This window comes from Vipera berus (assembly GCF_964194415.1).
Source record: "Vipera berus genome assembly, chromosome: 6".
NCBI lineage: Eukaryota > Metazoa > Chordata > Lepidosauria > Squamata > Viperidae > Vipera > Vipera berus.
In genome coordinates, this window is record NC_138208.1 from 27859268 (window position 1) to 27883306 (window position 24039).

A 24039-nucleotide genomic window follows, 5' to 3' on the forward strand; every position below is an offset into this window, starting at 1 on the left:
GAATAATATATAACTCTTACAATCTTATGCACATTCTCACCAGTTGTCTTCCGGGTGAGGTTCAAGGTCTTGGTTATGATCTTTAAGTCCTTACATGGCATGGGTCCGGGTTACCTCAGGGACCACCTGCTGCCGGCGTCAACTCCCCTCCGCCCTGTGCGTTCCCACAGAGAGGGCCTCCTCAGGGTGCCTCCGGTCAGGGAATGCCGACTGGTGGCCCCCAGGGGGAGGGCCTTCTCTGTGGGCGCTCCGGCATTATGGAATCAACTGCCGGTGGAGCTCCGGATGTCATCAGACCTCCGAACCTTCCGTCGCGGCCTGAAGACCCACTTATTTGAATTAGCTGGTCTGGCCTGATGGGGGAATATGGGTTTTAAATTGTTGTTCTTAGTATTGTATTATTGTTTTTTTAACTGGGCATTGGTTTAATCTTTTTTAACTTTTGTATTGTTATTTATATATGCCCTGTGAACCGCCCTGAGTCCCTAGGGAGAAGGGCGGTATACAAATTAAATAAAACCTAAACCTAAACCTTTCACAATTAGCATTGTGTTTCACAGCACTTTGTACCTTCGTAAAATGGTCTGCAATATTTACATCAGATGAACAATACTCTAGCTGTATTAATTTATCTTTGATACATTGTCTGACATTTAAATAAAGAAGATCAGTAAGTTTAGATCTTGTTCTTACTGCAGCATTATTAGCCATCTTTATCACAGCTTGATTGTCCTCATATACAATGAATGGATCATTTACATTTAAGCCCATATCTAACAATAATTGTTTGTACACTAGCAGTTCTGTACATAACACTGATAAACATGAGAATTCAGCCTCCATTGTAGATAAGCTTATGTGTTTTTGTCTAATGGACTTCCATCCAATCAAAGAATCACCCAACATAACAGCCAACCCTGAAGTAGATTTACGAGTGCTTGTATCAGAGGCAAAACTCGCATCTGCATATGCAGTGAGGATTAACTCACGATTTGGCTCTAGATATAACGAGTAGTGAATAGTCTGCTTCAAATACCGTAATACTCGTTTAGCTGATTGCCAGTGTCTAACAGTAGGTTCATTGTTGTACCTAGCTAATTGGTTTACACAGTAAGAAATATCAGGTCTAGTCCAATTACTAAGATACATAAGGCTTCCTATCAAAGATTGGTACATAGTCTTATCAAATACAGGACTCTCAACATTAGTGTCCTTAAAATCCATAGCCATCAGAGTTTTTGCTGGTTTACACATTTCCATGTTGTATCTCTTTAATAACTGAGATATTTTACTGGCTTGCGACACCTTAAAACCCCTATTTGTTTTCACAATATCTAACCCCAAATAGTGGCTTATTTTCCCAAGATTTCTAATTGTGAATTTATTCTGCAATCTTGCAATGATGGTTTGTGCTTCTAACTCAGTTTTTGTTATAATTGCAATATCATCTGTGAATAATAAAAGAAAAGATAATGCTCCGTTGTGTTCTCTTCTAAACAAACAAGGATCAGCATTACTGGCTACAAAACCTAATGCACTCAACTCATTAACTATACATTTATTCCACTCATAGCCTGATTGTTTCAATCCATAGAGGCTTTTCTTTAATTCCCAACAATCATGGTCTCTATCACTGGTCAATCCTGGTGGTATTCTTAAATAAATAGTATGTTGCAATGAAGCATGTAAATATGCAGTTTCAACATCTACATGGTTAACCATATATTGGTTTTTAGCTGCCCATACTAAAGCTGCTCTTAAAGTAGTTGCCCTCAGACTGGGTGCAAACACTTCGTCATAATCCTCAGTAGTTTGGGCAAAACCTTGTGCAACCAAACGTGCCTTATGGGTTACGGTCCCATCTACACCCTTCTTTATTTTATATATCCATTTGCAACCTATAGCTTGCTCACCAGGTGGCAGTTTTGCTTTCTCATAGACCTTAAGATCCTGCAAAGACTTCAGCTCCCTGTTCATTGCAGCTTTCCGTGATGCCTGTTCCTTTTCAGGATACATTCTGATCTCATCATAGTTAGATGGTACTGAACTAACTTGACATATTACACTTGCTTCATAGCGATCAGGTGGACGTCTGATGCGCATTGAACGCCAAGGAATTACAGGGTTTTGAATTTCTGACTCCTTTCCTTCCTCTGATTCATCTATTATCTCCCCTATCTCCTCTTCATCTTTTATATTTACAGGAGATGTATTATCATTACTAGTTACGTTATCAGAGGAGTCCTCAAACACTAGAGGATCCGTATTAACAGTTTCTTGCTCTAACCTATCCCAACCAACGTGCTCAAGGAATTTGGCACTCGCACTGTTATATACATTAGTTGTGCCTCGTTCCCAGAAATGATATGATCTGTGGTTAGCTTCATAACCTACAAAGTATAATTGCCTAGCCCTATGTTGGCCTTTACTCCTGAGTTGCGCAGGAATGTGGACCCAAGCTGGGGTGCCAAATGTGTGCAGATAATCAAGGTTTGGTCTTCTACCATGCCATATAGTATATGGTATTTTACCAGTAGAAGTATTAACAACTATATTCAGAACATGGTTTGCACATTTTGCTGCCTCCCCCCACAGTCTATCTATTAAGCCTGAATCTCTTAACATGGTTCTCATCATGGCTTGTAACGTTTGCCCACGTCTCTCAACAAATGCATTATGTTGAGGCCTATAAGGGGCTGAACGTTTATGCTCAATGCCAGAAGATTCTAACATATCAACAAAGTGCTTGTTTGTAAATTCAGTACCATTATCAGTAATTATGCACTGAACCTTTCTCTTTGTTTTCCTTTCCACAAACTTCAGCCAGTTTGCAAATTGTTGGAAAGTATCTGCCTTTGACTTAAGCAGATAACAAAATCCATAACGAGAGTAGTGGTCCAATATACTTAAAATATAGCATGATCCTCCTAAACTTGGTTTCATGGGCCCAATTAAATCAGCAAACACAACTTCCAAAGGAACAGTTGTTTTGAAACCATTTAACCTGTTTGCAGGAGTTGCCTTACTCTTTTCCTGATTACAGGCATTGCAATTCAAATACTTACTACATGGCTTCAGTTTGATTCCTTCTACTAACTCAACTGTTTTACGTAGTGAGTTAAAGTTCACATGCCCTAGCCGCCTATGCAATAAATGTATACATTCGTCATGTGGCTTCTTGTTCTCACATATTGAGTTAGCTTTAACTGTACTAACCTGGTTACTTGTGAGAACAAATAAACCATTTTTCAAATTAGCAGTTACACAGGTTCCATTCCTTTCAATAGTGCATTGCTCCTCTCTGAATGTTACCACAAACCCAACCTTAACCAATTCCCTTACAGATAACAGGTTGAATCTTAGCTTAGGTATATATAACATAGGTAACTGTTCCGCAATGCATGGACAATAGGAATTACCTTCACCAGAGGCCTTCATCCTCCAGCCGTTGGCTAGTGAAACATATTGGTTGCTGTTTTTCATAGTAATAAACCTCTTTTTCACTTTAGTAATGCATTGTGAAGCCCCACTATCAACAACCCACAATTCATTATTTCTGGATGTTAGTTCACCAGAAACAGCCAAACCAATGCTCTTCTTAGCCTTCCCATTGCTATTCACATTCTGTTTTCTACCCTTTCTACAGAATTTGGCTATATGCCCTCTAGCCCCACAAGAATAACATTTCTTGACGTTGTAAGCAGTGGTAAATGGCTGCTCCTCTTGTAGCTGTGTCTCTCTCAGCTGGTCTCTGTCACGCCTTCTCCTGGACTCTTCCAGCAGTCTCCCAGTAATGTTAGTCAATGTCAGTTCCTCTCTGGTCAGGACTTCCAAAGAAGAAACATACCCATCAAAACTCTCATCCAAAGATGACAGAATAATGTAGACCTGATGCAACTCTGAAAAAATCAGCTCCTTTTCATGAAGCTCTTGAAAAGTTGCCTTCATGTAGTTTAAATGGGTCAGCATATCTCTATTCTTCTGCAGACGAGCCCTAAACAGCTTACGTGTAAGGTGTATATGTGCACCCACACTGTCTCGAACATAAAGCCTTCGCAAAATGCCCCAACACCTAGCAGCAGACTCCTCACCACGAATATGGACAAGCTGCTGGTCATTCAGTGTTAGTCCAATAATGCAAAGAGCTTTCTCATTGCTACGTTTAAAGTCGTCTATCTTCTTTGCATCCTCTTCATTATTTGCATCCCAAGCAGTAGTATCTGGTGGGTTATTTACTACAGTCCATAGTCCTTCCTTGCGCAAAAGCAAGCAGCATTTCGTGGACCAGGAAACATCCAACCGGGTTATCCAGGAGATGCCTGACAACAGTTCTTGTGTCATTTTACACCAAATAGCTAACACAAACTCAGCTAGGAATACTGTGTGTACTAACTCTCAGTACAGGCCTGGGCCCATAACCAGTGTTAAGGAATTTGTTGTGCAGAGGTCTCCTTGTGCTACCAAAGAGTTGCACAGACAAGGAAGGGTACTGAGAGCAGCAAGAGTCACACAAGAATACACTGAGTTGTAAAAGCAAAAAGTATTTTACTTTGAGGTGGTGTAAGAACAAAAATGCACAGTCAAAATAAACAGTCCAGGTCATAAACAATAGCAACAGTCCAAGGAGTAATCCAAAATACAAAGTCTTCTTACCGGTCCAGAGGTCAATACACAGTTCAGGTTTACAACAGTAGTAAACCAACAGCAGAGCAAAAACAGTAATAGTAGAGATCAGTGAATTCAGAGAGAGAGAGAAGCTACGTTCCTAGCTTCCTCTTATGGCCATGAGAACACTTACACACCCATTGGCCAATTAACTTCTTAAAGTCATAGCATTATGGTTAATATATTTTCAACCCAACATTGTAGGCTAACACCATATGCCTAACAAATACATGTAAGATTAAGTATCCGCTCTCCTTGTCATGGTTGGGGCCTATCATTCCTAACAGAAACAATTCTGGTTTAAATTCTATTTGTTTTTTAATCATCTTCTCTAACCATAAATGTATCTTAAGCCAAAACTTTTTTGCTTTAGGACATGACCACCAGATATGGTAATAGGTACCTGGTCTTTGATTACATTTCCAACAAACATTTGATGTATTTTTAAACATTTTAGCTAGTCTCACTGGTGTCATGTGCCATCTATAAAACATTTTATACAAATTTTCTTTATATCATACAGCTTTGGTTAATCTAATATTTCTATCCCATAGCTTTTCCCATTCTTCAAGCTCTATGGTATGTCCAACATTTTTTGCCCATATTATCATTGTTTCTTTAAGTTGTTCCTCCTCCATCTTTAAGTTAAGCAGTAATCTATAGAGTTTTTTAATCAGCTTTTCATCTGTTTTTAGCAATATAAGACCAAGTTCTGTCTGTTCCATATAAAGCTTTCACGTCTTTTTCATATCTTGATTGAATTTGTAAATATGGCTACCATGATAGGTCAATACCTTGTTGTTGTAAGTCTTGTCTAGATTTCAATCTTCCTTCATTATCCAGTAAGTCTTTATACGTTACAAGTTTATCATAGTTAATTAAGTTTGGGTAAGCAAAGGCTTCCATTGTTGAAAGCCATTTTTTTCTTTTATTTTTTCCCATTCTAAGAGAAGTGCATTTTTTAGATCATGGTTCTGAAAGTATCTATGCGCTTTATTCTTTCCATACCATAGAAAGGCATGCCAGCCAATCTGCAGCTCATGCCCCTCTAGGTATAGTAATCTTTTGTCTCTAAGTGTTATCTGTTATGTATTAGGCTTAAAGGAACACCTAAAGCATTTGTATAAGAGTCACCACCTGGAGGCGTTGAAATGTAACTGTTTTGGTGGGAAGCAGTTTCGGCGGGAAACAGAGGTTCAATCCAATTGGTTGGCTGTGTACCTGGCCAGGTACTGGCCAGGTATATAAAGAGTGCAGGTAACCCCTATTCCCCAGTACGGTCACTGCCACCTAATAAAGAGCTGTTATGCTGTACTCATCGGCCTGGCGTCCTTCCTGCTCTCCAGAACCCACTACACAACATTACCCATTCTTTAATCCACGTTAAAATAGCTGCTTGGTAATATAACTTCCAGTCTGGAAGTCCAAGTCCTCCCCTTTCTCTAACATCCTGTAGCAATTTCACTTTAATTCGTGCTTTCTTCCCTTGCCAAACAAATTTCAATATTATAGTATTCAGTTCATCAAAAAAGGCTTTTTCTAAATTTACCGGAATGGTTTGAAATAAAAAGAGTATTTTCGGTAAGATATTCATTTTAATTGTAGCTATTCTCCCCAATATTGACAGTTGGAGATTTTTCCACTTTTCTAAGTCCACTTTTGTTTTAATAATTTTTATAGTTGTACTCTTTCACTGTTATACATCTTACTGTTAAATAAATTCCCAAGTATTTAACTTTTTTTTAACTATTTGAAGATTTGTTTTTCTTGCAAGTTGCGTTTTCTGTTTTTCTGTTAAGTTCTTTGTCAAAACTTTAGTTTTTTCTCTATTTATTATCAGGCCTACGACCTCACCATATTGTTCTATTATGGCCAACAATTTTGTGCTTGTTTCCAGAGGTTCTTTCAGTATAAAGACCAAGTCATCCGCGAATGCCTGCAATTAATATTTTTTCACAGTCTATTCTTGATCTTGACAAACCTGTTGTGGTTCTTAGAAATGGTATTAAATATTCAACTATCTATTTTAGTACCTTTTTCAGTATGGATGTTAAATTAATAGATCTCTGAGTTTTTTGGTCCTCTTTCTCTCTCCTTCGCTCTCTGAATATTGTTCACTTTTCTCTGATGTTCTGGCACTTCTCCAGTTCTCCAGGAGTTTTCAAATATTACCATAAGTGATTCTAAAATCACTTCACCCTGAGATTTTACTGTAGACCCTGAGATTTATTTAGTCCTGAAGACTTACATTTACTTAATATAGCAAGCATAAGGTCTAGCTATGCCATTATCATTCCTGAAATGTATTTCCCTTTTTCCTCAAACCAACATCTTTCTTTACTCTCTGATTTCAATTTCAGACATAGTCTAACCCTCTTATCTATTTTATATTTCTCATGACCCTTATCTCATCTGAGATTTCACCTTCCTGACTCAATCTGTACAAGCTCTAAATATATCTGTTTATACATCTCCTTATTTATTAACTCCTGCTTCCATTTTCTATACATTTCCTTTTTACTCCTCATTGTCAAGGTTCCAACACATGGGAGTTTGCTATATATCCATATAGGGTTTACTTTGCTAGTGATCTCAGTATTGATCCATATGAAATATTTTGTACTGAGCTTTCAATAGCTCTTATTCATCTTTGGCAATTATCCTTTAGAATTTCAATATATTCTGCCCAACTTTTGCTTGAATTCTTTGAAATCTGTCTTTCTAAATTCAGGTAAATCCTTCTTTTAATGTCTTTCCCTAATTGTTCTGAACTCCAATATGATGTGATCAGTTATTGTCAACATCCCTTCAGTCCATCAGCCAATCCTGTTCTGTAAATCTTAATTAATTAAATCTTAATTAAAAAATAATAATTAAGTCCTATTCTTATCTCTTCAGGTTTTTTTCAAAAATGAAACTACTACCAAAACAAATGAGAAATTCATTTGGCTTCCCACTATTAGCTGACTTTCTTTTGCGCTTGCTAGAGGAATAGATGAAGTCTTCATTACCTTGATTATCTTGCCCTCTTGGGAGCTTGGTGAGCTGATTTAGAAAGAACTTGTCTAAATATCCTGCATGGAAAGGTAACTTTTGATAAATTCACACAATGATATCACTTCAGTTTCTTATTTCTTTTAATCTTACCCAAATTTCTTCCCTTAGTATTTCCCCCCACGCACTTTCTCTGTCAAATCGGTAATCAGCAAGATTTCATCTTCTTTAAAAAGACGTATGAGTAAATAACTCTGATTTATTCCATGCAGTCTATATTTAGCCAGAGTCATGGTGATCTGCAATAATTTGAAGATTTTTTTTCTTTTGATGGAGGCAGCCTCATTTCATAGCACTGTGGTGCTATTGGTGGTTCATCAGTGACAGGCTTCAGCAGTAACACACCTGCCCTTGATTATTTCTAGTAATACAGTAGTGGGGAATCTGCAGCCCTAAGCCCGTCTGTGTCTCTCTTCCTGCACCTTGCTTTGTTTATGACAGCTGAGGATGGTGGGTAGTCTTCTGCTAGTTTGAGGCAGGAAACACAGTGCTGTACACTAGTAGTGTAAACCCAATAATAGAAATAACATATTTTAAAAAGAATGAAGGACCCTATCAAAACTCTTCACCCTTCAGGATAATAAACACAAAAGTCCTAACTATTGTGTAGTGGGTCCGACGCAAGGAAGAGACGCCAGCCGGAGTACGTGTTCAGCTCTTTATTGGAAGGGGGGGTATCGTACTGGGGAGTGAGGGTTACCTGGCCTCCTTAAATACCTAGCCAGGTAAGCGGACAGCCAATGGGGTTGGCCCTAGTTTTCCCGCTGAAACTGGGTTTCCCACCAAAACCGTTCAGGCCAACGCCCCCTGCTGGCTGTTGCTATGCAGGTGCCTGCATACATAACACTAACCCTCTCTACTTGCATTATCATACTATCTATTGGGGTTCTATCAAAATATTCCATACCCCTGCATTAGTGCATGGAGTTAAGAAAGTGTCACTTGATTAACTACTATATCAATTATTCGCTTTTTAAACTCTTTTCTCAGATTTTCCAATAGCACCAATAAAACTAAAATTCATATTTTATTACTGTGAATAATAATGACAAAGGAGGGCAAAAGAACAGAAAGAAAGTAATCAAAAGCTGGGGGAGGGGAGATGATTTTTGAGTGAATACACCAGTCACAACACCTGATTTTTAATAAGTTCAGTCTGAATCAGTTTATCTAGATGTTCTCTGTCTTCATTCTTTCACATCATTTTTATTTTACTCTCCCTATTTCCCTAAGCTAGTCTCCTTCCAAGGAAAGGTTGATACACACAATTTTATCACTGACCTGCAAATTGATTAGACGGGCACCAGGCAATTCTGGCTTTGCTACTTGTCTTACCCATCAGGACAAAAAGGAGATGCTTGAAATGGCTGAAGCTTAGTAAAAGTTCACATATTTCTTCGTTCACAATTGTTATGTGACTAGCCCAGGAGAATTGGAAGGTGGGAGATGTGCTTTGGAGAGATCATGCTGATTATGTATGTGATTTTTTCAATACCAGAATATCTGATCCCTCTATTATTTTCCCCCACTTATGTCTCAGTCTGCTATAAAGAACAGGAAAGTGATTTATTTGATTTGAGCTTCAGGCAGCAATGAAAACACACCTGTGACTGTCACTCTGTTTGTTCTCCCTGAGTTCAAAAAAGAACATAAGCTTATCTAATCAGACCTTTAGACTTCCAAAATTCCGCAAGTTTATTTCTTTTAAATCATTTCCCTACAGCGACATACTTTAGCTAAGATTGAATTCCTAAACTTGAAAGTTGAAAGTCAGTTTTATGTAAATAATATTAAGGATTATACCGAACAAATGTTTTTAGGATCAGGAGTGGTAAAGGTACAACAGCCATTTTAAAAAGAGTTCTGAAATTATGTGGGGCTATGACTGAACAAGAAGGAGAATGCCAATATGCTTATACTTTCTAGAAATATGTTTGGGTTTTTTGCATTAAATAATTCTGTGTGCTGGTTAAAACAAAGCCAGGGATCCAGGCAATCATTTTGGTCTCACAATAATAACCTGTATCTAGAATGGATTCTGGGCTTCTAAGATCTCTTCAGGCTACCGTTCACTATTCAGCTTGCCTACTCCACTCTTCTTTTTCTCCTCTTTTTCTTTTTCTCCTCTGCCTGCTTTTTCCTTTACTCCAACCACTGGTGGAGTAGCAACTAATGGTCCAATCTACCAATGATCCATACAGCCCTAGTATTATGAACCTGGCAACATAGGTTGAAATCTGAAAAATCAAACCCTTGTTGAGCTCATTTCTGTCTCTGCTGCTGCAAACAGCTGAACTGACTGGCTCTTTTGAAATGAAAGTGCAGAAACATTAACAGATTGGATATAAACTGAATTACCTAACCAGAGAACCATTTGAAAAATGCAGTGAATTGCTTTGCTGATCCACAGGCACTATTAAGTAACAAGAATAAAAAGAGACATTCTTGCTTCTGCTACTATATTTGGAGGATTAGGCCTAATCTTTCAACGTTTTTCATTTTATCAGGGAAAAAAATGGTAAAAAAACTTGGTATATTTATGTCAAAGTAGGTTCTATGTATTAATTTCTTTGCCAAGTGTTTTGAATGCAAGATTGTGTATCCTGATTCTTAAGCCAAAGGCTACTTAATTACCAATCCCTTGAGGATCCTTAGGGCAATTCAAAGAAGAGTGTTTATAATGCATTTTCAATGAGGGGGTTCAGCTAGCAATATCTTTTTTATGTCTTTGTTTATATTGCTTGGCAGTACAAAAAGGATGACCTATGAACAGCTGGTTATTTTGTTCCAAGATCAGGTTACAATGTCCCAATGAGCCTGTTATGAGTTGAGCTGAGTTCATGGAAGCATCCTGAGTCAGTACATTACAAGTGATTGGAGGGATAAGGGCATCAACATTTGGCATAATGACCAAAATGTGTCAAAAAAGATTAACATTCTCAGTATTAGCAGAGAATGCTACATGTGGCATGGGTAAAGCTGGTAAGACAGTCTATACCAGGCATGTCAAACCCATGTATCACAACTTTTTCCCCATTGCCAGCAATGGGATGGGCATGGTTTTGGCATGATGCATCCGGCCCACAGGGCGGAGGTTTGACATGCCTGGTCTACACCTTCTCTCTATAATGAAAAAGTATTACTATATGTCGGAGCCTTGATTGGCTAAAGTCACAATAAGTACCCAAGATCAATATATAAAGTATGGTAATAATCAGGATATATGAAAGATTGCAGTATGGAATCAAAATTGAATACATTGGAAAGAAATGAAATAAAAGTGTGCTGATTTTGTGGAGTACAGTTGAGAAATGCATTGAAAGAACTGAAAGTATACATTTAATTATGAATAAAAAAGGCTCAAATATATTCCACAAAGGATGAAATGGTATCCTCTACATTGGGCAGGTAACACATAGGGGTAGGGCCTTCTCAGTGGGCGTGCCTGCCTTCTGGAACCAGCTGCCCGCGGAGCTTAGGACTGCCCCCGACCTCCGTTCATTCTGCCAGGACCTGAAGACCTGGCTCTTCGAGCTCTCTGGCCCAGGCTGAGAATTTTAATTTTAACTGGTTTTTTTTTATTTTTCTCTCAGGGACTGATTTAATCTTTTTAATTGTTTTAACTTTTGTATTGATTTTTCTTTTAAACACCCTGTAAACCGCCCTGAGTCCTTCGGGAAAGGGCGGTATATAAATCTAAAAAATAAATAAAAATAAATTGTTGTAGGTGTGTATGAAAATAGGGGTCTATAGGTTGGTTGCATGTTTGTAGCAGAAGGGTGAATAGTAATAATAAAAACATGGGCTCTCGGGACTTCCGTGACGCCGTGCCGATGGCGGATTTCTTCTGGCCGCCAGCCCTGTGATTGCATGAAAAGCACGCGGAAACAGCAAAAATCAGCTGTCCCGTGGCTTGAAAACCTCCCCCCTCAGGAGAAGACGGGGAGGAGAGTTTTCATCAGGTAGAGGTAGAGCTCCCCTTGACCCCCTTAATTATTTGGGGGTTGGAGGGTGAGAGCTCCCTTGGAGCCCGAGGCTTTCTCCGCACTCCAGGATGCCTTTGCTCTGAGCTTCAGGAGCAAAGCAAGACGCCGCATCCACATCTGCTATTTAAAGGGACTTGTGAGTAATTTAAAAGCAGACAGCTGACCAGGAGAAGTAAAAATTGCAAGTGCTGGAAACTTTAACTTGGGGAGAATAAATCTTCTCCATATTTTAATTTGACTTAAAGGGGAAAAATGGCGCCAGAATGCTGTTACTTTGCTTGAAAGGACAGTGTCAAGAAAGAGATACATTTGGCAACAAAGTTTAAACAACGTATCAGACTTTGTGTATTTAGAGTTTCTTTCTTTTTTAAAAGAATTCTTACAGCTTTTTTCTGGGATTTTGTTTTTTACTTTTTTTCTTTAATTGCTGATTTTGTTGAAGGGGAAAGTGAAACTTATAAGAAGTGGATTTTTTATAAGCAGGAAAATGGCTTCAAAGCATTTGGGAATTTCTGCTGTTTCTAAAAGTACAATCTACTCTCCTGTAGCACAACCTGCAGTGCAACCTACAGCTAAACCTAAATCCCCTCCACCTTCTCCCCCACCACCTGCATTTACACTTAAAGACATTCAAGATGCTTTAAAGCAAGCAACACAAGAAATAAAGGAGGAGATGGGTGATCTCCTTGACAGTAAAATGAAGGAGGAGATGGCTGACCTTCTTGAGAATAAAAATAGAGAGATGAGGGAAGACATATTGCTTGAACTTCAAGGGTTAGCTACACATATTGAACGCTTGGATGATCGGGGGGATGAAGTTGTGGAAAATACTGAAAAATTAGAAAGCAGAGTTGTCAAAGTTGAAGACAAGATTGATACAACAGAGGACGAAGTGACCATCTCACAATATAGAGATATGGAATTTGCATTGCAAATAAGAGGATTAAAGGAGGACCCACGAGAAGATCTGAAAGAGGAGGTGGCAAAAGCTATAGCTCCTATTCTGGGATGTGAACCTGAGGAGTTATCAAGAGAGATGGATAAGATATTTAGGGTCAATTCATGGATTGCGAGGCAGAAAAATTTACCTAGAGATGTGGTTATTTATTTTTTCAGGAGATCACTTCGAAATGCAATTATTCAGGCTTTTTACAAACAGAGATTTCAAATTGCAGATCAAAACATTATAATTTTAAAAGAAATACCTCCAAAAATTCTTAGAAAAAGAAAAGATTTTGCCTTTCTGTCTGAGGAGCTTAAAAACCGACAGGTCCAGTTTAGATGGGAGATACCTATTGGAATAGTGGTGAATTATGCAGGGACACGATATAAACTTAATACAATTTCAAAGGCAAAAGATTTTTATACTTATGTCCTGAAATCAGGTTCACCACCATCTCCATGACTTAAGAGAATAGAAGAAAGGCTGGAAGATAAACAACCAGTTGAAGGTGCAATGTCACTGGCTGTTGGAGATTTACTGCAGGCTGACCCTATTGAACAGAGTTTGGTGTTAAAGGATGATCCAAAGGAACAGAGGATGACTCGGGCTGCGTATAGACGTAAAGAAAAGGAGCAGAAGCAGAAGGCTAATTCTGGATCAATAACACAAGGCCCGATTACTACAGAGCCTGTGGGAGGGGCACGACCGAAGAGATCAATGGCTGATCTTCAGGCAGTGTTCCAGAGGCTCCAGGCCACTAAGAATGGCAAAGCTTCTGACATGGAATGTTAATGGCCTGAATTCACCACAGAAAAGAAAGAAAGTATTTCACTACCTGAAACAACATAAAAATGACATTGTTTGCTTACAGGAGACTCATATTGCTGCAAAAGATCAAAAGTATTTGATTAGTTCTCAGTTGGGATCACATTTTATAGCTTCTGCCCCAGATAAAAAGGGGGGAGTGGTTATTTATGTAAGAAGAGATTTATCGGCTAGATTAATTAAATCTGATATACAAGGAAGATATATTATTATTGAATTAGTGCTACAAGGCAAGAAAGTTCTTATTATTGGATTATATGCCCCTAATCAACAGCCAAAAAAGTTTTATAAGTTTTTACATCACAAACTAATTCAATTGGATTACAAATCTGTTATTATGATGGGTGACTGGAATGGTGTTTTGGATTCAAGTAAAGACAAGAAAGGATCTTTCAAAAATTCTCCTAATCATTCTAAATTGCCTAAAGTTTTTTTTATTTGAAAGATGACTTGGAATTAAGAGATATTTGGCGGGAACGGAATGTGGAAGATAGAGACTTTACTTTTTTTTCGGATAGGCACCAATCGTTTTCCAGAATTGACTTTTTTTTAATTACTACTGATATTCTCTCCAGGGTCAGGAATGTTAAGATCTTTCCTAGAACATTGTCGGATCATAGCCTTGTATGGTTGGAGTTATTTGTTGAAGATGGGAATAGAAGATCTTGGAGATTGAACGAAAATTTATTGAGATATGAGGTGCTTTCGCAGAAATGTAGAGAACAGTTGAAAGAATATTTTGCTTTGAATATGCATAAAGGTACATCGATGGCAATGGTTTGGGATGCTAGTAAAGCTTATATGAGAGGGGTTTTGATTCATATGAATAATGGATATAGGCGTAAGCAAATGCAAAAACGTAAAGAGCTTGAAGAAGAGATTAAATCAAAGGAGAAAGCTTTTATTTTGAACCCATCAGATAATAGATTAAGGGTTTCCATAAATTTGTTGAAAGAGCAATTTAATATGTTAATGGCTGATCAGGTTGCAATTAATTTGCGTTATGCGAAACATAATAAGTTTTGTAATGCAAATAAGCCTGGTAGGTGGTTGGCTTATCAATTAAAGAAGAAACAGAAATCACGTATTATAGAGAAAATAGAATGTAAAGGTAAAGAGGTATATCAACAAAAGTTGATTAAAAAGAGTTTTTTACATTTTTATACAAAATTATATGCTAGTGAAAATATACAAGCCTTAGATATAGATAAGTACCTACAGGCAGCACATTTCCCTAGACTTTCAAATGAACAACGAAAGGAATTGTTCAATTACTTCTGAGGAAATTATTTTAGCAATTAAGCAGTTAAAAGTGGGTAAAGCCTTGGTGGAGCAGTGGGCTAATGCCTCCTTAAGTAACACCAGCTGCCTGCAATTAGTGCAGGTTCGCATCCCACCAGGCTCAAGGTTGACTCAGCCTTCCATCCTTCCGAGGTAGGTAAAATGAGGACCCAGATTGTTGGGGGCAATTAAGCTGACTTTGTAATAATGCCGCTTGGGGTGTGTATGAAAGCCCTAATAAGCAGGCATATACATAGAATGAAGGCTACTGCTAAGCTTGTAAGCCACCCTGAGTCTTCGGAGAAGGGCGGGATATAAATGGAATTAAAATAAAAAATAAAAAATAAAGCTCCTGATACAGATGGATTATCAGCAATTTATTATAAAATATTATCTGCAGAGATGATAGAACCATTAAAGGAACTCTTTAATAATATCCAGATTGGAGAAGTGCCTCCATCTTGGAGAAGGGCTTTTATATCGCTGATTCCAAAGGAGGACCAAGACCTTACCCAGCCTAAGAATTATAGACCTATATCGCTTTTGAATACAGATTATAAGATTTTTTCAAAAATATTGGCAAATAGATTAATGCAAGTTTTGAAGCAAATGATTCATAGTGATCAGTCTGGATTTATAACTGGAAGATATATGAAATATAATGTAAGACAAATTGTTAATTTAATTGAGTATTTGGATAAGATCAACCAAGTCCCTGCGGCATTGATATTTTTGGATGCTGAAAAAGCTTTTGATCAGTTGAATTGGCAATTTTTATTGAAAGTTGTTGATAAAATGAATTTTGGGGATAAATTTTTTACTTTCTCTTAGGGCTATATATCAACAACAATCGGCAAAAATTATAATTAATGGGGGATTAACAGAGGCATTTAAAATTGAAAAAGGCACAAGACAGGGATGTCCACTATCACCATTGTTGTTTGTTTTAACATTGGAGATTTTATTGATTAAAATTCGTGAATCAACTATAATAAAGGGAATAAAAATAAAACAGAATGATTATAGGTTAAGAGCCTTTGCGGATGACTTGGTTGTCACAGTATCTCAACCGATTCAATCGGTTATAGACTTGATGGAAATTATAACTCAATATGGGAAAGTTTCTGGTTTTAAGGTAAATAATAATAAGACTAAAATATTATCTAAAAATATGACCATGAATGAAAAGGAAATGTTAGTAAAATTGACAGGTTATGAAATAGTGAAAAAGATTAAATATTTGGGAGTATATATTACAGCCTCTAATGTGAAATTATATAAGAATAATTATGAGATATTATGGTTAAAAGTACAAAAGGACTTAAATAATTGGAAAAAACTACAATTATCTTTGCTGGGGAAAATTGCAGCTGTTAAAATGAATGTTTTACCAAAGTTTCTCTTTTTGTTTCAAATGATACCTATTTTGAAAAAAGATGCTAATTTGGATGAATGGCAGAAGGGTATTAATAAATTTATCTGGGCGGGGAAAAAACCAAGAGTTAAACTTAAGATTTTACAAGACACACGGGAAAGAGGAGAACTTAAGGTGCCTAATTTGAAATTATACTATGATGTGGTGGTTTTAACACTGGTTAGTGATTGGCTTAATTTAACAAATAAAAGAACACTTTATCTTGAGGGATGGGACTTATTATCTGGGTGGCATGCATATTTAATTTATGATAAAAAAGTTGATAAGGCTTTTAAATCTCATATTTTAAGAAGTGCTTTATTGCGTGTCTGGAAAAAGTATTATTATAAGTTAAATTATAAAATACCAATCTGGGGGATTCCTGGACATGCAATAGAGGATGTATTTATGGGTGTGAATTTGGATATGATTTGGATATGATAAGGAATTACTTAGATTTGTAGGGAATGATTAGCAATTAAAGTTGTTAGCTGAGTTAAAACAAGAAAATATTGTACAGTCCTGGTTCCAGTATAGTCAATTGCAAGCGAGGTGGAAGTTAGATCAGAAGGTTGGTATTACATTAATGGATGAAAATTTGGTAAAACAGATTAAAGAACAAAATCGAGCGCATATAAAGAGAATTTATAATGCTTTAATAGAATTGGATTCAGAAATGGAATTAGTTAAAGATTGTATGGTAAAGTGGGCCCATGTTAGCCAACCTTGCAAGAAGGAAGATCTCTACTAAGCTGTATCTAAGAGAAGCTTATTATCAAGTAAGAATCAAGGAGGGAGATGAGTGGAAGACAGCTTTCAGTTGCCCTCTAGGAAGTTTCCAATTTAAGGTGATGCTTTTTGGCCTTCAAAGGTCCCCCACCATATTTATGCAGGTGATCAATTGGGTGCTGCATGATCATCTCTACAAGGGAGTGTTATTCTACATTGACAACATTCTCATTTACACAGAGACCATGGAGGAGCATGTACAGTTGGCCTGGGAGGTGCTCAAGAAGTTCTTAAAGGCAAACCTCTATGCCAAGCTGCCTAAATGTGAATTCTACCAGTCCCACCTTGACTATTTAGGGTACCAAATTTCCAGTGAGGGGGTGGAAATGGATCCTGCCAAAGTTAGGGCTGCATTGGAATGGCAGCCTCCAAGAACTCGCAAATAGCTGCAGAGCCTTTGGGGTTTCGTAAACTTTTATTTATTTATTTATTTATTATTATTTAGATTTATATACCGCCCTTTCCCGAAGGACTCAGGGTGGTTTACAGGATATTTAAAAGAAAATCAATACAAAAGTTAAAACAATTAAAAAAGATTAAATGAAACCCTGAGAGAAAATAAAACCCCCAGTTAAAATTAAAAATTAAAAATTCTCAGCCTGGGCCAGAGAGCTCAAAGAGCCAGGTCTTCAGGTCCCGGTGGAATGAACGGAGATCGGGGGCAGTCCTAAGCTCCACGGGCAGCTGGTTCCAAAGGGCAGGCGCGCCCACTGAGAAGGCCCTACCCCTGGGTGTTACCCGCCGGCAATCTTTAACTGGAGGCACCCTGAGAAGACCCTCCCTGTGGGAGCGCACTGGACGAAGGGAGCTTGATGCTGGCAGCAGGTGTTCCCTCAGATATCCCGGACCCTCACCATTGAGGGCTTTATAGGTCATCAGTAGCACCTTGAATCTCACCCGAAGGGCAACCGGAAGCCAATGCAGCTCGCGGAGTAGAGGTGTTACATGGGAGTATCGGGAGACCCCCATCATGACTCACGCGGCTGCATTCTGCACCAGCTGAAGCCTCCGGGTGGTCCTCAAGGGCAGCCCCATGTAGAGAGCGTTGCAGTAGTCTAAATGGGAGGTCACGAGTGCATGAGTGACTGTGCATAGGGCATCTCGGTCCAGGTAGGGTCGTAACTGGCGCACCAGGCGAACCTGTGCAAAAGCCCCCCTGGTCACGGCTCCTATATGATCTTCAAAATTGAGCTGTGAATCCAGGAGGACGCTCAAGTTGTGAGCCCTATCAATGGGGGGTAACACCTCACCCCCCATCGTTAGAGATGGAATAGTCTAGTTGACCCTAGATGCCGGTATGCACAGCCACTCAGTCTTGGCAGGATTGAGACGAAGCCTGTTTCTCCCCATCCAGACCCGGACCGCTTCCAGGCAATGGGACATCACGGCGAGAGCATCGCTGGGTTGGTTCGGGGTGGAGAAAAAAGTTGGGTATCATCAGCGTACTGATGATACCCCACCCCGAAACCACGAATGATCTTGCCCAGCGACTTCATATAGATGTTGAACAGGAGGGGTGAGAGAACCGACCCCTGAGGAACTCCACAAACGAGAGGCCTCGGGGCGGACCTCTGCCCTCCCGTCAACACCGACTGCGAGTGGCCCAGGAGATAGGAGGAGAACCACTGCAAAACAGTGCCTCCCACTCCCAACCCCCTGAGACGCCGCAGTAGGATACCATGGTCGATGGTATCGAAAGCCGCTGAGAGATCTAATAGGACTAGGACAGAGGAACAACCGCTGTCCCGAGCCCGCCAGAGATCACCAGCACGACCAATGCCATCTCCGTGCTGTGCCCAGGCCTGAAACCCGATTGTTACGGGTCCAGATAATCAGTTTCATCCAGGAACAGAGGAAGCTGATGCGCCACCACACTCTCAACAACCTTCGCCAGAAAGCGAACGTTGGAGACTGGACGATAGTTATTTAAAACAGCTGGGTCCAGGGCAGGCTTCTTGAGGAGGGGTCTCACCATTGCCTCCTTCAGGGAGGCGGGGAAAACACCCTCCTTCAAGGAAGCAGTTATTACTGCCTGGAACCAGCCTCGTGTCTCCTCCCGAGCCGCATAAACCAGCCAGGATGGGCACGGGTCCAACAAACAAGTGGTGGAGCTCAGCCTACTCATCATCCTGTCCACATCATCAGGGGAAACAGGATCGAACTCATTCCAGATAACAAACTCAAGACTGTCCGATTCCTCCACATCAGACTCCGCCCAGTCAGAGTCCAAACCGGCCTGGATCTGAGCGATTTTGTCCGTCAGATGATGACTAAACTCCTTGGCCCACCCCTGCAAGGGCTCCTCCCTCACCTCCTGGTTAAGAAGGGAGCGAGTCACCCTAAACAGGGCGGCCGGGCAATTATCTGCGGACGTGATGAGGGCAGCGAAGTAATTAGCCTTCGCCGTCCTCATCGCCGCAAGATAAGATCTTATAAAGATTCTTAAGTGCAATCGGTCAGATTCGGATCGGGTGGATCTCCAACAGCTCTCTAGACCCCGTCTCTGACGCTTCATCTCCCGGAGCTCCACAGAAAACCATGGAGCCCAATGGGATCTGCGCCGGGTCAGGGGTTGCAAGGGTACAACACAGTCGAGTGCCTCAGCGGCCGCCCTATCCCAGGCATCAACCAAGGCATCAACTGGGCTGTGAGTGAGGGTGATGGGTATAGACCCATGCACCATCTGGAACTGTTCCGGGTCCATTAGGTGCCTGGGGCAGAACCACCTATTCGGTTCCGCAGTCCAGCAGCGGGGGGTAGCATAACGGAAGACCAGCCGCAGGAGATAATGGTCGGACCATGACAGGGGAACAATGACTGGTGAACCCCCTCCCAGATCATCCAACCACTGTCTGGACAGGAACACCAGGTCGAGAGTGTGACCCCCCACATGAGTCAGGCCCTGAATTACTTGGGTCAGGCCCATGGCTGTCATGGAAGCCATGAACTCCCGAGCCAACTCAGACGACCCTCCCAGTGAAGGCAGGTTGAAGTCACCCAGCACCATAAGCCTGGGGAACTCCACCGCCAACCCTGAGAGGGTGTTGAGCAGCTCGGGCAGGGCTGTTTCCACACAGCTGGGCACCAGGTATGTAAGCAACAAGCCCATCTGAACCCGAGGGCCACATCTCAGGAGGAGGGTCTCACTCCCGCCAGTCTGGACAATGGTGGTCTCCCACGGACATAAAGTCTCCCTGATAACCACCACCACCCCTCCACCCCTACCCTGAGCCCATGGCCAGTGTAGCACACGGAAACCTGGAGGGCATAATTCAGTCAGAGGGACCCCTCCCTCCGAGCCCACCCAAGTTTCCATAATGCACGCCAGATCTGCGCATTCCTCCTCGATCAAGTCACGAATGAGGGGAGCCTTGTTAACAACGGATCTGGCGTTAAAATAAACCAGCCTAAGCTCAGGGACCTGATCACCCTCACCCCCGGGCGAGAGGGTGCTAACCAGAGGGTTGGAGCGCGCCACCGCTTGAAGACAGCGGGGGCGCGATCCCAGATGTTGATATGGCCCTCCGTGCAACCACCTGCCGCCATTCCCTATCGTCGTGGGGATTTGCAACCCCACCCCAGCACACACAGAACCAGCAGTCTCCAGCCCCAACCCTATCTTGCCAAGACCCTTCATAGGCCCAGACTGAGTACCAATTAAAAATTCCCTCCCCACCCTACTGTCCCTCCCCTTCCCTAACCCTTTAAAATACCTAGCTAAAAATATATCAGGGGCCTCTTAATGCGTCTCCACCAGAGGCCCCTAGTTAAGCCCAGCCACCTCTCGGGGTCCCAACAATTGGGCTCGTCATCAAGGGAAATGTTAGAAAGGGAGGCTGGTCGTATCCAGGAGGGAAACCCCCCCCCCCGAGGGCATACAAGTCTGATCTAGAATATTGTAGTCGAGACATGAAATGGAACTGTCCGTATGAGCCATTGTTCATAAATGGGGTCAGATGTTATTAAGATGATAAGATGTTAGTTAAGATGTAAAAACATTAAATCCGGAACATGTCTTCATCCAGCAATCCGCCAATCCGGCTCTGCTCTCACCTGAGCCGGTCCAGACAAGAGCCCATAACTGTCCTCTCACCTAGCCATGAGATCCAGCCTGGGGTGGATAAGGGCAGCATTGCTGGGGGAGCAAAAAATCTCCCCTGCTGGTCTCTCACACCAGCAGGGAGTTGATAGCCAGTCCAGGGCCGCCCTCTCACCATGGCCTGTCCCAGACTCCTTCCAGAACATCACAGGGAGGTCACGGGAACAGGAAAATTTTGAAATGTCCCAAATCCTGATCCAGCCTCCAACCCATCTTGAGAAGTAAAGCAGAGGCCATCCAAACACACTAAATCCATCCCTAGGGCAGCAGGGAACTCAGTCATAAATATCAAATGTTCAGATTCAAGCAGCCAAATCTCCATCATCCTCTGAGAAAAAGAAGGAGACAAAAAAGCCTCCCCCATAGCCTCCACGCCAAAACGGCACCTAACAACAAACCCTAGAAGGAGATGATCCACGGCCATTTTATAAGCCGAAAGGCCAAGAGTAACAGTCAGGAGTAGAGAGATCCGCGCGGCTGTGAACGGTGCCCTCCAATTAAGTTCAGGTGCCAGATGGTCCATCCAGGGGTCCGCAGCAGGATCCTAGGCTGCCGAAGCCATTCCAGTCTAACGAAGCTCCCCAGCGCCCGAGGTAAGTTAAAGCAAGAGATCGATTCAAGCCAGCACAGCGCCCGACAGCTGATTCCGAGCACCAGCTGATCGGCGGCAGGTTACAAGCCGCCTGACCGCTGCCGCTGCTACTTCTCTGGGGGGGGAAGGCTCCACACCGCAAAACGGTGCTAGCCTGTTGTTCCTACACCCCGCTCCGAATATGTCCCTCGGCTGGGCTTTCGTGAGCCTCCCAGCCACCCATTGTGTCGGCTCACCACGGAGCTCAGCGAACGCCGCCCATAGTCACCGCCATCTTGGGCAAAAAAAAAGTTCATTCCTTCCTTTGCTGCAATAGCTTTACTGATCAATAGCTTTACTGATCATTGAAAATGGGTAAAGGGGGATCTCGCCCAGTCAACCTTTGAAGTGGACCATAGAATGCCAAGTGGTGTTTGAACAACTAAAAAGACTATTTGCAGAGGAGCCAATCCTCAAACACCCCGACCCTGAAAAGCAATTCATCATCCAGGCTGATGCTAGCAATGTTGCTGTAGGTGTTGTGCTCCTACAGATAAATGACAAAGGGAACCTAAAACCATGTCCCTATACCTCAAAGAAACTCACAGACACAGAAAGGCGATGGACTGTGTGGAAGAAGGAAGCTTTTGAGGTAAGATGGGCATTACTCAGGGACACGGTGGCTCAGTGGGTTAGGACACTGAGCTTGTCCACCAGATGGTCGGCAGTTTGGCGGGTCGAATCCCCAAGTGCCGTGTAGCAGAATGAGCACCTGTTACTCGTCCCAGCTTCTGCCCACCTAGCAGTTCGAAAGCACATAAAAATGCAAGTAGAAAAATAGGGACCACTACAGTGGGAAGGTAATAGCATTCTGTGTGCCTTTGGCATCTAGTCATGCCGGCCACATGACCACAGAGACGTCCTCGGACAAGCGCTGGCTCTTCGGCTTTGAAACGGAGATGAGCAGCAGCCCCTAGAGTCAGAAACGACTAGCACGCATCTGCGGGGGAACCTTTAGCTTTACCTTTACCTGGACATTACTCACATGGTGGCATATTTAGAGGGGAGCAAAATGCCTTTTGAGGTATGGACCGATCACAAAAACTTAGAAGTGCTAAAGATCCCGCAGAAAATTATCTCCTAAACAGGTCCGAAGGGTACAATACTTCATCCACTTTAACTTTGCCCTAAAATACATTCTGGGGGGGGGACTTCCTGCCCAATGCACTGTCCAGAATACCTCAATACAAAAGCCACCATTAATAAATGCAATTATTTCCCTACTGCAAAAAGCATCTCAAGTAACCACTAGGCATCAAACTCAAGGACGATCCATCAAGCCCAGCAGCTGCTTGACTCAGAAACTCAAAGATGGACTGAAAGCTGACTCCTGGTTCAGTGACAACAGACAGCTGTTAACTTATCAAGACAAGCTGGCTTAGAAGGGGTCTAAGTTATACCTTCCCTATACTCTAAGAATTCAAGCCCTACAGCAGAGCCATGATGCTAAGCAAGCTGGCCACTTTGGATTCCTGCAAACTCTACATTTAGTGAGGTGGCAGTTTTGATGGCCAGGAATGAAAAAGGATATCGAAAGTTATTTGAAAAGCTGTGCCACTTGGGCTGCTACAAAAAAACAGCCTGGAAAACCATCTGGACTATTACAACAGGTGGCAGACCCTTCCCAACCATGGGAAGAAATAGCAATGGGTTTTATTGTGGAACTGCCCAAAAGCAACAGAAATACTGTAATTTGGACTGTTGTTGATCTTTTTTCTAAGCAGGCTCACTTCATTGCTTGTTTGGGACTCCCTTCTGCCCAGAAACTTGCCAAGCTATTTTTGAAGCATATCTACTGACTCCATGGAGCACCAAAAAGGATTATATTGGATAGGGGAGTTCAAGTTCTGGAGGGAGTTTGTGAAACTGATTGGGTCAACCCAGGGGCTCTCTTCTGCTTTTCATCTGAGCATGAATGGATCGGCTGAATGTACGAACACAATGGTGGAACAGTACATGAGATGCTATCAATAGAGTAATTAGGCAGACCTGCCTTTTGCTGAAATAGCCTACAATAATACCATTCATAGTAGCAATGGATTCACCCCATTTAAAATAGCAACTGGTAGGGAATTTGTTCCTATGCCTGAGTACCCTTAGGAAACCCCCTCCTCACAAACTTTAAGTCAATGGGTGATGTCCCAACAGAGTGCTTGGGTAAATGTTAAGCAGGCCCTAAACCAAGCTGCAAGAGTATACAAGAAGCAAGCTGACAAGCAGCGGTCTCCTCAAAGACCGTTTTATGTAGAGGAGAAAATTTACCTATATACTAATTATCTGAGATTGAAGTTACCCAGTAAGAAATTAGGGCCTAAGTTCCTTGATCCGTTCCCTATAGTCAAAATTATTAAT